Source organism: Myxine glutinosa, chromosome 3, assembly GCF_964187855.1.
Source record: "Myxine glutinosa chromosome 3, kmMyxGlut1.1, whole genome shotgun sequence".
Classification (NCBI taxonomy): Eukaryota; Metazoa; Chordata; class Myxini; order Myxiniformes; family Myxinidae; genus Myxine; species Myxine glutinosa.
Genome location: NC_136263.1, coordinates 188,018,654 through 188,035,656, shown reverse-complemented (window position 1 = coordinate 188,035,656; position 17,003 = coordinate 188,018,654). Strand labels below are relative to the sequence as shown.

The 17,003-nt window shown below is 49.2% G+C and overlaps 1 protein-coding gene across 2 annotated transcripts in view; it reads right to left on the bottom strand.

Annotated features, from left to right (window-relative positions):
* DHX9 (DExH-box helicase 9) overlaps window positions 1–9,495 on the bottom strand; it is a 101,162-nt gene extending 91,667 nt beyond the window's left edge. Inside the window, exon 1 of one of the 2 annotated variants that reach the window (XM_078774875.1) lies at window positions 9,405–9,495. The gene's annotated coding sequence lies outside the window, so the exon portion shown is untranslated. The remainder of the gene's footprint in view (window positions 1–9,404) is intronic. The other variant, XM_068109648.2, reaches the window with a different exon arrangement.
* Between the last annotated feature and the right edge of the window lie 7,508 nt (window positions 9,496–17,003).

Below are 17,003 nucleotides of genomic sequence, written 5' to 3'. Positions count from 1 at the left end.
TGATGCTTCCAAATAGAGTGATGACGTGCAAAATTATTTTCAAAGGGCACATGACCTATGATCTGTTGAACACAAAATTGAATCAGTTTATCTTTGCATCATAGTGCAGACTTCCACAAAGTTTGTTCAAAATTATTTCAGTGGTTCACAAGTCATCATGGTAGTGAAAATCTGCTACGCACGCATGGACGTATAGCCGGACAGACAACCTGAAAACACGTGCAATTAGGTAAAAGGTAAAAAGAGGTAAAAAAAAATAAGGTAAAAATAAGGTAAAAAAAAAAAAGGTAAATAAAAATAAAATAAGGCTGCAGAGGTTTAAAAAAAAAAAAAAAAAAAGTCAATTTTGCACCGAGGACAAATCTATGGTCAACTCAGTATATCGATCACATGTGCCATCCCAACGCAAGCAGAATTGCATCCTGAATATCAGTTCGCTCGGCATTTATTCCTGCTACAATACGTGAAACACCCTGCAACCCATGCCTGCAGAAAAAGGATGTTTTTGGAACACTGGCCGCATTTCCCATCCAATCATCATGCAACTTTGTTAAAAATATATTATCCTTGGGTAGGCACTCCTATATTGAAAGTTTCGTTTCAGCTGTTACAGAGAAAATACATTTTAAAGTGTATAAAGCTGAAAAAGTGAGGGTCTCAGCCGACTTTCCACAACACGGTCAATTATGGTTGTGCACGCCTATTACAAGTGTAAATTGACTATCTGATACAGATGCACAATATGTAACTGCCAATTTACTTGCCTGCATTTCACCGCTATTATCTCATTGCAATAATAGCATTGTAAGAGGCTTTACAATAATGCTCGCTATGATTTTCTTTAACAAAATTTGCTCTTTTTTAATACTGTTGAAACCCGCTATTCTAAGTTCCACTATTCGCGGGTTCCGCAAATTCACTGGTGATAAAATACGAACTCTTTCTCTATTCGCGGCAAAGTGTCCCATAAATGTGTTTTTTTTTTCTATTCGTGGCCATGTTCCGCGAAATCGTGGTTTTTCAAGGGCATTGAAACAATGTCACGGTGGGATTTTCATCGACCTTCGTGGATTATCGTCGACATTCACGGAATTTGCCTCGCCATTCGTGGATTTTTCCTCGCCATTCGCGGTTTGGTCCTCGCTATTCACAGATTTTCGCGACTTGGGAACCCATCCCCCCCTTTTTCCATTGAAACAATAAGTGGTTTCGCTATTCGTGGATTTTCCAGGAATGTATCCCCCACAAATAGCGGGATCCAAGGGTATTCCATCTGGACGACCATCCATTCCCCTCCAAGATAAATAATACATCATTTGGTATTCAAAAATGAAGGCATCTCCAGCAACTGAAGGGTGCCTGCTGGTCAGCGATTCTTGACATATAGCTATATTCGATGTACGAGTACTTGGTATTCGGAGATACAATCCCACGTGCGATGCTGGGGACCATAAACAAAGAATGGCTTTGCAATTCACCTAGTGGGGGTACAGAAGGAACCCTATTTTTTTTGTTCCGTTTATTTAATTAATTTATTTACTTTCGTCCTACAGACATTTTCACTGTTTATTCGCTTTTAAATTCGTTTTTTTCTGCATCCACACGAGCGATTGGCACTAAACTTTCACTTAAGAAGCACCTACCCATGGAGATTTTTTAATTGTAACTATGATGTCATAAGTCATGAGGTATGGCAGCCAAGTTGGAAAACAGGAAAACTTTGGAAGTATTCTTCTCTGGAACTGCTCAACGAAACAAATTGAAACTTGGCAAAGATCAGGAACTCACCAATGGGAACAACAATTATTAATAATAATGACATCGACAGTGCTTTAATAATGACGATGTAATTGGATACGTCGATGCTTTTATCCAATAAATATGAAAAATTTTATCCAAAAAAAGAAACAGCTGAACAGATCGATGTAAAACTTTAGGTACATCGTCAAGTATCCGTGACAATAAAAAGTTGATTGATAACTAAAACATCATTGGTTAAAATGGTTTCAGAGAAAATGATTTTTTTAAAGGCTTTCCTTCAATCCAATATGGCTGCAAAACCATACGACATATGATGTCATTGTGATCATACCTTTTTTAGCATGGGTAGCGGATGATATATTTCAAGTTTTGTTGCAATTGGTGAAGTGGCTCCAGGGTAAGAGACTTTTAACCGTTTTCCATCAATCCAATATGGCTGCCAAACCGTGCGAACTATGACGCTGTACTCATCAAACCTTATTACTCATGGCTCGCATTTTTGTGAGCGCCCACGTAAAAGCACTACTCGCAGTTATAAATGGTGTTTCTTGGGATGGACTAACTGTGAGAATATAGTTTGATAAAAATGACAAAATAGGATAACATCGTTGTCACAATGGAGGCTTGGGACGGCAACGTCATGGCAACGGGCAGCATGGGACAAAATTATCGTTGGCACAGGCAGCCTTTTTGGTACCCGGTGTAACTGCTCGCAGTTACAAATGAAATTGTTATTTTACTATGTTTTGCAATAAAACCAAATATTGTGTTTTGGTCTCAGGATAATTTCCCACACAACAGAACATAACATACTGATTAAATGTAAACAGATTAAGAGTTATAAACTTGATTTACAACATAGTCTTCAAATAACAGAAACAGTGTAATTGCCATGGAAAACGAACAGGTCATAAAATAGGTGTTTTATGTTCAGCATTAAAAACACCACTCTGGTACAGAGGTCTGGCCTATCAAATGCACTTTGCTTCGAGCTATCAAGTGTGGGTTCTACTCTTGAACCGACTATAGTCGAAACACGGGACTGGTGCTTCGCAATAAGGGTGTTTCATCACAAAGTGCGTCATCCTTCAGAAGGACATCAATCTGGGTATCCCGTCTACTTGCATGAATCAGCGGACGACAAATACCCCAAAGCATCTTTCTCACATTATGGAAGTTATCACCAGTATGCTGCATAAATTCCAAATTTATGCCACCTTCGGTAAAACATTCAGGCCTGGTCAGCAGGTTTGAGAAAGACCTGGACGAACAAACATTCCCCAGCCGACCCCACAACGTGGGGACAATTGGGGTCGTTAAAGGTTAAAAACACAACTCAATCTGTCAAAGATGTATCTACCATTACTTTATTTATTCTGAGAAAATAAAATAAAACAAAAACATTTATGGGACATTTAACTTTCTTTTGCACATATTTTATTTAGGGGGAGTCACCGTACAGTTTTTTTAAAATATATATACACAAGGTCGAGGCTCGTGAAAGGGATAACATTAATCACACAAAAAGTCAAACCAACACATAAAACATGTAATAAGGGGAGCGGTAGACATGGGGAGAGAGGGGGAAGGACACAAACACAACATTTGAGAGCAGGGACATCAAGAGATCTGTGGGAGGGAGAGGGCTTGGGGGGAGGTGGGAGAGGTATAAAACATATAGACACTGCAAGGACTTCCAGGAAAGAAGTTGGAATTTAAAAAAGTGGATCTGGGGTGAATTAGTGGGGGTAGAAAAGATCAAGGTTTTGGATGGGGAAAGATAAGAGATGGTGGTGAACAGCAGTTTTAAAGACCTGGAGGGAGGAGTGGGATTGAAGAGAGTGGGGGAGTTTGTTCCAGAGGCATAGAAAAGAGGAATGAAACAGTGAAGGTGAGCAGAGAGTCTTGATTTTGTCAGTTTAACCATAAGAAGGTTGCTGGCAGATCTTGTGCGACCTGTAGGAATATTGGGAGGACAGAGCACAGAGAGAGCTGGGGGAGCAAGGCCAGAGAGGAGTGGGTAGAAGACAGAAAGACCACCAACCTGCCTGCGGTGAGTGAGTGAAAGGCCCTCGGAGTTGGCTTCATCGCGGGAGATTCCAATGATTCAAGCTTTGGTTTCAACAGCGTGAAGGCGAGCTAGGTGTGAGGCAGGAGCACTGGCCCAGAGGGGCAGAACAGTATTCCATTGAGCTGCGGATGAAAGCCTTCTATGTGGTGAGGAGCTCAGGTGTGCCAAGGAAGGACTTCGCACGACAGAGGATGCCCAGTCGGCAAATGGCTTCGGAGGCAAGCTTGGAAATGTGGTTTTCCCAGGAAAGATCATGGCAGATAGTGAGACCCAAAAGCTTGAGCGACAGAACTTCTCGGAGAGGATTGTTGAGAAAGTAGATGGGAGGGTTATCTAGTCGGTCTTTTCGGAGAGACATAGCAAGAGTGTGAGATTTGTCAGGATTGAAAGACATGTTCCACTTGTTTGACCAGTCTGTGATTTTGTCCAGGTCTTCAGAGTGGGAGGCTGCAGGCTGCCGATCTGAGGGAAGAGGAATGGAGCGGCAGAGAGTGGAGTCATCAGCAAAGAGATAGAGAGGATTTTCCAGTGAGTCAGAGAGATCATTGATGAAGACCAGAAAAAGCACAGGGCCCAGAACATCGCCTTGGGGAACTCCAGCCTGAACAGGAAGGGACGATGAGAGAAATCCATTCAGGGCCACACGTTGACAACGACCAGAGGAAGTCCGCAAGCCATGCGTGGAGATTTCCATGGATACCATGGGAGGATAGTTTGGTGAGCAGAGCTGGGTGCCAGACCATATCGAAGGCATGTGATATGTCAAGGGAGACAGCTTTGATTTCCTGTTTGGCATTGAGAACCTCCATCCATTGTGGAGACAGCAAAAGCAGCATGTCCAGAGTAGAATGACCTGGTCTGAATCCAAATTGATGATCGGAGATCGAGCCATTGGAGAAGAGGAAGGATTTGATATCCGAAGCAATGATGGATTCCATGAGTTTGCTGATAATTGGGAGCAGGCTGATTGGTCTGTAGTTGCAAGGATCTGTTTTTTTGCACCTTTTTTGTGTAAAGCGGTAATGTTTGCTGATTTCCAAGATGATGACAGATGACCTTGAGCAAAAGAGAGGGTGAAGAGAACAGAGAGAGGGTGAGATGGAGCGGCAGAGCAGGATTTTAGGACCCGTGGGCTGATGCCGTCTGGTCCAGTTGCAGAATCAGAGTCGAGATTTGACAAAAACTTCTCCACCTCGTCAGGAGAGGACACAGAGTCCAGAAGCAGTTGGGTTCGACTGGGTAAGGTGGGAACAGAGAGAGATGGGTTTGGGACACAAGATTTTGAGGCAAACACAGAGTTGAGGCATTCGGCTTTGTCACGTGCGGTATCAACTGTGCATCCATTTGCGGTAAGGGAGGGAATGGAGGCAGAACAAACACCAGAAACGGATTTGACCAGACGCCACCAGGATTTGGAGGAAGGAGACAGGTTTGAGAGTTCATTCTTGAGTGTGGAGAGATAGTGCTTCCTGGCACTCCTGAGGGTAGACACACTTGTTCAGAGCTTGGTGGAAGGAACTGAGATTGCCTTCAGTTGGATTAGCCTTCCATGAGCAAAGGCAAGTTGTTTCAGGGCAACTGCCTCACCACAAGATTCAGTGTACCATGGATGGGAGGAAGGGTAAGACAACTGAAGACGAGATGGGATAAATCTGTGCTGGAGAGAGAGCAGTTTGCTTTGGAAAAATTCCCAGGAAGAATTGATGTCAGAGGCAGTAGAGATGGGAGACCAATCCAGATGATTGACGGCTGCTTGAAGACCATGCCAGTCGGCCTGAGTGAAATGCCAGACTCGTCGAAGCTGAGGAGGCTCTCTGAGAATGGCCAGAGAGATGTCCACTTCAACAAGCACATGATCAGAAGAACCGATTTGGGCAGAAGAGCAGCAGACATTTGCAGGGAAGTTTGTCATAACCAAGTCTAGAAGAGAAGATACTCCATTGACTGAGAACCAGGTCGGGAAATTGACAGATTGGGTCAGTCCCAATGAGTCACACAAGTCCTTTGCCGAGATGCCATGGCTGGTGAGAGAGGAACCCACACCCAGCCAGCTGGCTGGCATGATGACAGTTTAAGTCGCCACACATGAGGAAGAGAGAGTTGGGATGAGTGCATAGACGTTGGTCCATGTTGTCAGACAGCAAAATGTAAATGGAGTCATCACTGTTTGGAGGACGGTACAGAACACATATGAACAAAAGGTGGGAGCGGAGAGGAAGCCATAGCCAGATGTACTCCTGGGGGTGGGGTAGAGAGAGGGCAGTGCAAGGAGAGTGAGGAAGAGAGTTTTTGATAAAGATAGCAACCCCACCACCAGGACGAGGTTCAGGGCTATCATACCGGAGGAGGGAGTAACCAGGAAGAGATATTAAGGAATCAGAGACATCTTGAAGGAGGAAAGTTTCTGTTAAGCAGATTAAGTCTGGATTGTCAGAAGCAACCTGAATGGAGAGATCAATCAGGTTTGAGCGAAGGCCCCGGATGTTTGAGGTCCATACCGTTAATGAGAGAGGGGGACCATCAGGTGCAGGATAGCGGAGGGGAGGGGTAGGGTCAGATGAAGGACGAGAGGGGGAGGTAGCAGTTGAAAGTGTATCAGAGATTACAGAAGAGTTACAAGAAAGGGAAGGATGAGGAGGGCAAAAGGTTTGATGGTGATGGGATGAGGCACAGTGAGGGGTTGTTTGAGGGGGGGCAGAGGAAAGTAGAAGGTTTGGGGAGGTGGAGGTATGAGATAGAAGGGAGATGAAGTGGGGAGGAGGCTTTCCAAACGCTTTCCAAATTCATGCTTTCCAAACGTACGAGGAACTTTTTAATGAACTTTGGCGCAGGAGGCGGCCATTCGGCCCATACCATGCCTGCGCCACACCAACATCAGATACAATCACCCATCCACACACAAGCTATGTCTAAAGGCAAAACAAAAAACTAGAACCGCATTCGATTGAGTGCATACCTCCATCAGACTGAACAGTTTACATTTTGTAGCCCAATGATAGGTTGGATCTGGACCTGAACCAAAGTTGGATCGGCTTGATCTCGTCATACACCAAACTCATTCACCAAGTTTTGTCATAATCTGTTCATAACTTTTTGAAATATTGTGCTATATATCATTTTTGTCCCCATCTCTTAATTATGAAAAATTACTATTCAAATATTTTTTTAATTCTCATATTCAGATCTTCAATAAAATTTAATCAATTCTTCCATGCCACACACCCAACCTGCCCACCAAGTTTTGTCATAACTTGTCCACAACTTTTTGAGATATCGTGCAATATTGTACATTGTTTTAGGCCCCATCTCTCAATGGTGAAGAATTACTTAAAAATATATAAATCCTCATATCCAGATGTGGATTTGGACCTTCATCAAAATCTAATAAATTTGTCCTTGTGACACACCCAACCTGTCCACCATGTTTAGTCTAAATCAGTCCACAACTTTTTGATATCGTACTATATGATTTTTTGGCCTGATCTCACAATTATGAAGAATCACTTTTAAAAAATCAATTTGTGTATCCGGACTTGCATCTTCATCAATTTGTCATTGTGACACACCAAACCTGTCCACCAAGTATAGTCCAAATCCACCCACAAACGTTTGAGATATCCCGTTAACAGACAGACATGAAAACATAGGCTCGGTCTACCTTCGGTGAGGGGGGGGGGGGGGGGAGGGAAGAACCACCTTTGGAGGCCATTTTTCCCTGCAGAGCAGGCCTTTTTCGGGCATGGTGGTCCCCTTTTTGAAGCAATGTTTTATAGCCGGATGCCCTTCCTGCCGCCAACCCTGTTAGTCGCCTCTTGCGACACACAGGGAATTACCAGTGAGCTGGTACTCAATTTGCCCACCTCGGAAGGATGACAGGCTGAGTTAACAATTAACCCCCTGGTGTTAATTTAGAGATCGACTGGAATTCGAACCCAGGATCCTACGATCCCAATCCGGCACCCTAACCGCTAAGCCAACACCAGGCTCAACTAATCCAGCAACTGCTATATAAAGCATATAAATAAACGATATGATGGTAGTGGGGGGGAGGAGGGGGGAGGTAAATGGTGTAAAGGCCTAAAACAGAGAAGATGCAGGTACACTACGTCAACAAATAAATGAACAATAAATAACAAACAATAATAATAATAGCGTAAGGACTCGACTTTGTTATCCCTTTTACGCTGCACCCAGTGACCCGATGCCCACGGCACGAATGGATTTACGATCTACGAACCGCACACTTTGTTTATCACGTACAGACATACTCGAAAAATCTGAATTAGCCGACGTTGGGGCCCAAAAGCATCCGATTAACTGCCGATACGACGCCATCTTACGACGCCATCGTATTGGCGTCTGCTGGGCGAAGGCGAAGCAAGCCGTCCGCCGATTGGACAGGCGAAGGTGAAAGCAAGCCGTCCACTTAGTGGACAATCCAGAGCATGCATTTGTGCCGGTGTCGGCGATCGTTGTTCATATACGCACTCTTCATTCTCATCTTTCTTCCTAACTCTTACTCGGACAAGCAAATCCCCTATGCCATCCATAATGGTACACTCTATCCATACACCACATCCTCCCTTCCGTGGATGTTCCACGGGTTTCGGCTAGTAAACAATAAAACAATAAATGAAGAACAATCGGTTTCTTCAAATATGGCTCAAAAATAGAAATATGTTGTGTATGATTGACTTCTTCGATTTGTTTAAAAGGTCTGTGATGTCGGATGTTAAATTTTATAATCATAGTAAGCTCCTAAACCCAGTAGCTCTTCCTCTTCCGAGAGGGATTGGAAAACTGGATATATGCTTCAAATTCAATAGATGTTTTGTTTACCTCGACTCAAGTCATTATTTTTGGAATCAAACGGTTGGGGCGAGGAGACGAAGGATGTGTGAAACTGCTGATTCAGTCAACATCGCCTTGCGCTTTACACCTCGCACTGTACGCACCTCGCACCGTACGGCGGCACCGTGCGGCGGCACCTCGCACCGTGCGGCGGCACCTCGCACCGTGCGGCGGCACCTCGCAGTCCTCGCACCGTGCGGCGGCACCTCGCGCCGTGCGGCGGCACCTCGCACCGTGCGGGGGCACCTCACACCGTGCGGCGGCACCTCACACCGTACGGCGGCACCTCACACCGTACGGCGGCACCTCACACCGTACGGCGGCACCTCACACCGTACGGCGGCACCTCACACCGTACGGCGGCACCTCACACCGTACGGCGGCACCTCACACTGTACAACTATAGTACTAGTAGTGCAGCGAACTGGAGTTCTCGAAAGCGTTTATGCCCGAACAATTGGATTACTAAATCGTTCAGATGTTTACCACATACAACCGTTATTGAAGGTTAATAATCGCTCATACTTATTATAGTATACGGCTACGGTACTTCCTTTGTACTTGTAGCATCAAACGACACAAATTCGTCAAAACTTAGCAATGTTATCTCTGCTTCCTTTACAAAGCAGACGTACACGCTTTTCTAATTGCTTTCTCAGCGACAGAAGCAAACAAAACAGATTTTAATCGCACGTATCGTCAAGTAAAACAAATTCCATACCAAGAAATGGCGACAGATAGAACAAGGTGTGAAGGGCCGCAAAATCACTCGTCATCAACCATGCCTCATGCTCATTGGTCGCGGAGTGCCAGAAGCGCTACGTTTATTGGTTGCAGGTCTCACGTGATTATTATTTTTTTGGTCGCGTTTCACTCACGTGTGGGCAAATCATTCATCGTTGTGGAAACGAATGAATAACTGGATTTTGCCTCGTTTTATGATTGATGGATGTTTTATACACAGATTACATCTTTCCTCAATTGGTTATCGTGCATATTTATCTTTTGGACGCTAATGATGTTATGAATCATCCACATAATTGTTTTTTTTTTTGGTTGTTGTTGTTGTTGTTTTTTATTTCCATCATGGTGGAGCAGCATGGAATCTTTTTTAATTTGATTTTGGCTTCAATTGGAGGGAAGGTATTGGATTTTTAATTAAGGAACGTATAGGGAACCATTTCAAGACACTACATAGAGCTAAGGTGAGGGCTTGTGGATCGTCTTGTCAGGTAGTATCTAACTGGATTGCAAACTGGATTAGTGATAGGAAGCAAAGAGGGGCTGAGTGGAAGGAGTGTGGCTGGGAAGGCATAAGTAGTGGGGTACCTCAGGAATCAGTACTGGCACCATTATTATTCGTAATTTACATCAATTATTTCGACAGTGGGGTTAAGTCAGCATTACAAATTTTCACACGTCCCTAAGTTTGGAGGTATTAGGTAGATAGTGTAGTAAGTTCAGGAATCTCCTTTAATCAAGTGGTTTATTAAAGACGATACTGTGGCGGGCACAAGGGGCAATAATTCCGAGCACCAGTGGGTGGCGCGAACATCCAGGCGGGGAGCGAAAGCACATGCCCCGCCTTTCGACCGATCGGACCACGCCCGGGGACTAGGCGTGGCCTCGGCACATATATGCGGGCTCTAAGCTCGAGCCCGCCCAGTGCTGAAGTGCGAGCTTTGAATAAAGACTCTCTGTATTACCAACGCGTTGTGACCTACCTCTCTGGCAATCGAGTCGTGTGTGTGCAGCACCACACTGGTGACCCCGATTGGTTCAGCCGTTGCTGACCACCGAACGCGCCATGGCTACCAACGCTGTCGCAGTCAAACTCCCCGAGTTTTGGGAAGCGCAAGCCGACGTTTGGTTTTTGCAGGCCGAAGCTCAATTCCAACACCGAGGCATAACGGCGGACGAGACCCGGTACTACCATGTGGTCGCCGCCCTCGGGCCCGGCACTGCCGCCCGAGTCGTATCCATCCTTCGGCGCCCGCCAGGCGACAACAGGTACGAGGCGCTCAAACGTCTCATCGCCACGTTCGGGCTCACTGAGATCGAACGGGCCGACCGCCTCCTGGACCTTCCCGCCCTCGGCGACACACGACCATCCGTCCGGATGGATTCCATGCTGTCCCTGCTTGGAGACCAGCCCCCGGATATTCTTATTCCGGGCGCTTTTCCTACGCCAGCTACCCGCACAGGTACGCCTCGTGCTGGCTGGTTCCAAAATAAAGGAACCCCGCGCCCTGGCTAGAGAGGCCGACAAGTATTTTGCGGCCTGCGAAACGCGGTCGGTGTACGGTGCTGCCGTAGTGGATCCCGGCGCGGCGGCTCCAGCGCTCCCGACTTCCCTCGTGGCCGCTGCTACGCCCCGTCCACTACCGCCGCCGCCACCACCACCGCCGCCGGCATGACCACCGCGGCCGTTACCGCCGCAAACCTGGTGCTACTACCATGCCAGGTTCGGCCGCCAGGCTAAAACGTGTCGCCCGCCGTGCTCTTTTGTCGGGTCGGGAAACGACCGGCGCTCACTTGCGGCCATGAGCGTCGGCCATTCCGGCAGCCTCCTTTTCATCACGGACACCTTGTCCGGGCACCGTTTTCTTTGCGACACAGGAGCGCAGGTAAGCGTCCTCCCCGCCTCCATGTCCGACAAGCAAACCGCGGGCCGGGGCCCCGCTTTGCTTGCCGCCAACGGTACACCCATCCGCACATTCGGAAAGCGTTGCCTCTCCCTGCGGTTCGGAGGGCAGCGCTTTCAATGGTCGTTCGTGGCCACCAGCGTGCCAATGGCACTGCTCGGTGCGGACTTCCTATGTGCGAATGGGCTGTTGGTCGAGGTGAAGCCCAGACGGCTCGTCCAGGCCGAAACCTTCAGCTCGCTCGCTTGTTCGCTGAGCGGCTCGTTGAGCGGCTCACTGAGCGGCTCACCGAGCGGCTTGCCAAGCGGCTTGCTGGAGGGTTCCATCCCGGCGAGTTTAGTTTGCACGCTTCCGGCAGCGGACGACTTTACCCGCCTCCTCGCCAGTTTCCCGGCCCTCACGTGGCCCACCTTCTCAGCGGTGGCCGTTAAACATGGGGTGGAGCACCATATCCCCACGGTCGGGCCGCCGGTCTATGCCCGGGCGCGCCGACTCGAGCCCACGAAGCTCGCGGTGGCGAAAGCGGAGTTCGCCACGCTGGAGCGGCTGGGGATCGTACGGCGCTCCAACAGCGCTTGGGCTTCTCCTCTGCACATTGTGCCGAAGCCCGGCGGAGGATGGCGGCCGTGCGGGGACTACCACCGGCTCAATGATGCCACCACCCCCGACCGCTACCCGGTCCACCATATCCAGGACTTTACCGCCCGGTTGGCAAACATGACCGTGTTTTCCAAGGTGGACCTCATTTGGGGCTACCACCAGGCCTCCGTCCAACCGGACGACGTCCCGAAGACGGCCGTCATTACCCCTTTCGACCTCTTCGAGTTCCTGAGAATGCCTTTCGGGTTGAAGAATGCGGCCCAGGCGTTCCAACGACTTATGGACAGCGTCTTGCGCGACTTACCTTTCCTGTTTGTCTACCTGGACGACATCCTGGTTGCGAGCGCGTCCCGGGAGGAGCACCTGCTCCACCTCCGCACGCTCTTCGAACGCCTGGGCCATGGCCTAATCATCAACCCCGCCAAGTGCCGTTTCGGCGTCGCCACCATCGACCTCTTGGGGCATCGCATCGCCAGGCACGGGGCCGTCCCTTAGGGTGGTCCAAAAATGCAAAAAAAATCTCTTTTTTATCTGGATTTTGATGCTCTATTGGATTATTGTTAGAAATGGTCTAAATCATTCACCCAAAAAATATTTTGCATCTGAGTCATCTATAAACTCATGCACACTCAACATATAAATTTGTCATTTTGGTCAATTTTAATGAAAATCGTCCATGTTGAGAGGCTTACAAAGACTTTAGAAATATTTTTTTCCTAAATAATGTCATTGATGGTACAATGTACATACCCCTGTGAAGTCCTCATGGTCGAAACATGAGTCAGACATGTATGAACATGTTTCAAACATGCTTCAAGCATTGTCAAACATGTTTCGACCATGATGATTTCACACTCACAGGTGCATGCAAAAAGTCATGAACCACAAAATGGCTTAGTACAATAGTGCATGTACTTTTTCCACCTAGGTTGCTATTGAATTGTTCTCATTTAGCCAAATTTGGTGAAAAACGCCATATTTCAATTGAAGTGTCTATGAGTTTCTAGATGGAATTGAGCGAAAATATTTGGTGGGTGAATGTTTTGGACCATTTCTAACAATAATCCAGTAGAGCATCAAAATCGGAGGGATCGATGTTTTTTGGACCACCCTACCGTCCCTTTACCGGCCAAGGTGGAGGCGGTCAGGGATTTCCCGCGGCCCCGCACGATCAAGGGGCTCCAGGAGTTCCTGGGCATGGTAAATTTTTACTACCGCTTCGTGCGCCACGTCGCCCAGCTCCTCCGCCCCTTGCACGAGGCCCTCCGGGGCAAGCCGGGCAAAGGGGACATCGCCTTGTCGGCGCCGATGACCGCGGCGTTTGCGGGCGCAAAGCTGGCCCTGGCCGACGCCACCATGCTGGCGCACCCGGCGCCCGATGCACCGATCGCCCTCACCACCGACGCGTCAGACTATGCGGTGGGCGCGATGCACGAGCAGTGGGTGCGTGGTGCTTGGCAACCGCTGGCGTTTTTTAGCCGGCAGCTTCGCCTGCACGAACGCCGCTATAGCACATTCGACCGCGAGCTGCTCGGGCTCCACTTGGCGGTCTGACACTTCCGCCATCTGCTGGAGGGCCGCCCGTTCACGGCTTTGATCGACCACAAGCCCCTTGTGTTTGCGATGGCCAAGGTCGCCGAGCCATGGTCGGCACGGCAGCAGCGTCACCTCTCTGCCGTGTCCGAGTACACGACGGACATCCGTCACGTGGCGGGTAAAGACAACCCGGTGGCGGATTGCCTTTCCCGGTCCGTCGTGCTTGCGGTCCACCTCGGGGTCGACTATGCCCAGATGGTGGAGGACCAGACCGCCGACCCCGGCGTCCAGGCCTTGCGGACCGCCGTCACGGGCCTCCGCGTCACCGAGGTGCCGTTCGACGCCGCGGGCGCGGCCCTCCTATGCGACGTCTCCCTCGGCCGGCCTCGCCCCATCGTGCCCGCTAGCTGGCGGCGCCCAGTTTTCGACGCCATCCACGGCCTGTCCCACCCGGGCACGAAGGCATCCCAGAAGCTCGTCGCGGCGAAGTTCGTCTGGCATGGCTTCCGGAAGGACGTCCGCGACTGGGCCAGGACGTGCCTCGTGTGCCAGCGCGCAAAGGTCCACCGCCACACCCAGGTCCCGTTGGCCCCGTTTGCGGTGCCCGAGCGTCGGGTCGACCACGTGCACATCGATTTGGTGGGACCTCGGCCCCCCTCGCGGGGGTTCACCCACCTCCTCACCCTGGTGGACTGCACCACACGGTGGCCGGAGGCCGTCCCATTGGCGGCGACGTCTGCGGCTGATGTGGCGCAAGCCTTCATCGCCACTTGGGTTGCCCGGTTCGGTGCCCCCTCGGACATCTCGTCCGACCGCGGCCCCCAGTTCACCTCGGAGCTCTGGGCCGCAGTGACGCAAGGGCTCGGGGTGAAACTACACCGCACCATGGCCTACCACCCCCAGGCCAATGGCCTGTGCGAGCGCTTTCATTGCTCAATGAAGGCCGCGCTCCGGGCCAGCCTCCGCGACGGCGGCTGGGTCGACAGACTCCCCTGGGTCCTGCTGGGCGTCAGGACGGCGCCCAAGGACGGCATTGCGTGCGTCCTCGGCGGAGCTGGTCTTTGGGCAACCACTGCGGGTACCGGGTGAATTTATCCCCGACTCCACGGCTCCTTGGTCCGTGGGTCCGTGACGCAACAGCGCTCCACCCTTCAGGAGACCGCCCGGAGGTTCGCCCCGGTGCCGACGGCACACCACGGTTGCCCGCCTTCCCACATCGCCCCGGAGCTTCGCACGGCGAAGTACGTCTTCGTCCGGCACGACGCCCACCGGACACCGCTACGGCCCCCATACGACGGGCCCTTCCGCGTGCTGGAGACCGGGGACAAGTATTTGAAAGAACCGAGGAAAGGAGAGTGGAAAGAGAACTCCAGGAAAGAAGAGAAAAGGAACAAGCAGAGGAAAGGAGAGCTGCAAGGGAACTCGAAGCAGAGGAGAGAAAAGCCGACAGGGAGTTAAAGGACCGTGAATTGGTGCGTCAGCACGAAATTAAAGTCAAGGAGCTGGAGTTAATGAGAGAACGGGGAGAGGTACCATCCCTGCTGACTGGTTCGACACCTAGTCAGAACACCTGGGATGTTGGCAGACATGTGAGGCTGGTTCCACCCTTCAATGAAAAGGAGGTAGCCAAGTTTTTTCCACACTTTGAGAAAGTGGCTCGACAGTTAAACTGGCCTGAGGAGTACTGGTCCATACTAGTGCAAAGTGTTCTGGTGGGTAAAGCTCAAGAGATTTATTCGGCTTTACCGATTGACCAATGTGCAGATTACGAGGTATTGAAGAAACACATGCTCAAAGCCTATGAATTGGTCCCGGAAGCTTCCCGGCAAAAATTCCGGAATGCCAGGAGGAGGGAGAGTGAGACCCATGTGGAATTTGCCAGAGTGAAGGAAACCATGTTTGATAGGTGGTGTGATTCAAAAGGAGTTGGGAAAGACTTCGAACTATTGCGACAATTGATCCTGGTGGAGGAATTCCAACAGTGTGTCCACGAGGACATTAAAGTTCATCTGGAGGAAAGGAAAGTACCAAAGCTGTATGAGGCAGCCACCATGGCAGAAGACTATGCCTTAACACACAGGATGGGGTTCCACAAACCGAACTTCTCGCCCAGACCTAGCCAGGGGAGCTATGGTACATCAGGGGCGGAGAATGAAAATCCATGGGGGCGGCCTCGGGATGAAAATGAGGTCCACTTTGACACCACGACTTCTAGAAATCAGAAGACTGCGGTTCCAAGACAGACCTATCGTCCGGGGGCCTCGAGGCAGACCGCCGCCCCCATGCCTTGGCAGACCACGAGGTTCTCCTCCGGGACCTACTTGCACTTTTTGCCATAAACCTGGACACTGGATGTCCAACTGTTACGCTCTGGGAAAGGAAAATCGGGAGCGGAGTTCGACTAGTACGACTCCAAATGCGATGGCCATTGTGAGAAATCGCCCTCAAAAGGGTTACCAACCATTTATTTCCGAGGGGTTTGTGTCACTGGATGGAGCCTCGACTAACCGGAGACCGGTTAGGATATTGAGGGACACAGGAGCACATCAATCTTTAATGCTTGAAGGCATCTTGCCATGGTCCGAGGAGACGGCAACTGGGGATAGTGTTCGTTTACAGGGGATTGGTGGCTGTGTTAGTGCTCCACTTCATGTTGTCCATTTGGAGTCCGATTTGGTGTCAGGACCGGTCACCGTCGGTTTACAAGCCACGCTTCCTGTAGAGGGAGTATCGGTTGTTATCGGGAATGATTTGGCCGGTGGTCAAGTTTATGGTAACCCGATGGTTGTTAAAAAGCCCAGTAGGGAAAATAACACCACACCAGTTAGGGATGGCGACAAGTTTAGCAAGTTATTTGTAGGTGGACTGAACTTCAAAACAAAGGAAGATGTTTTGGAGTCTGCCTTCAGCAACTATGGACCGCTTTTGGAAGTGCTGCTGATAAAAGACAGGGAGACACGAAAGTCAAGAGGGTTTGGTTTGTCACGTTTGAAAACTCAAAGGACGCCAGAGAGGCAGAAAAGGCTCTGAATAGCAAGGAGTTGGAGGGTCGGACCCTCACAGTAGGGAAGGCATTTCCTAGTATAGGGGTTGAGGGGGCTGCAGAGGAGGACCACTAGGGTGGTCCAAAAAACATCGATCTCTCCGATTTTGATGCTCTACTGGATTATTGTTAGAAATGGTCTAAAACATTCACCCACCAAATATTTTCGCTCAATTCCATCTCGAAACTCATACACACTTCAATTGAAATATGGCGTTTTTCACCAAATTTGGCTAAATGAGAACATTCCAATAGCAACCTAGGTGGAAAAAGTACATGCACTATTGTACTAAGCCATTTTGTGGTTCATGACTTTTTGCATGCGCCTGTGAGTGTGAAATCATCATGGTCGAAACATGTTTGACAATGCTTGAAACATGTTTGAAACATGTTCATACATGTCTGACTCATGTTTCGACCATGAGGACTTCACAGGGGTATGTACATTGTACCATCAATGACATTATTTAGGAAAAAAAATATTTCTAAAGTCTTT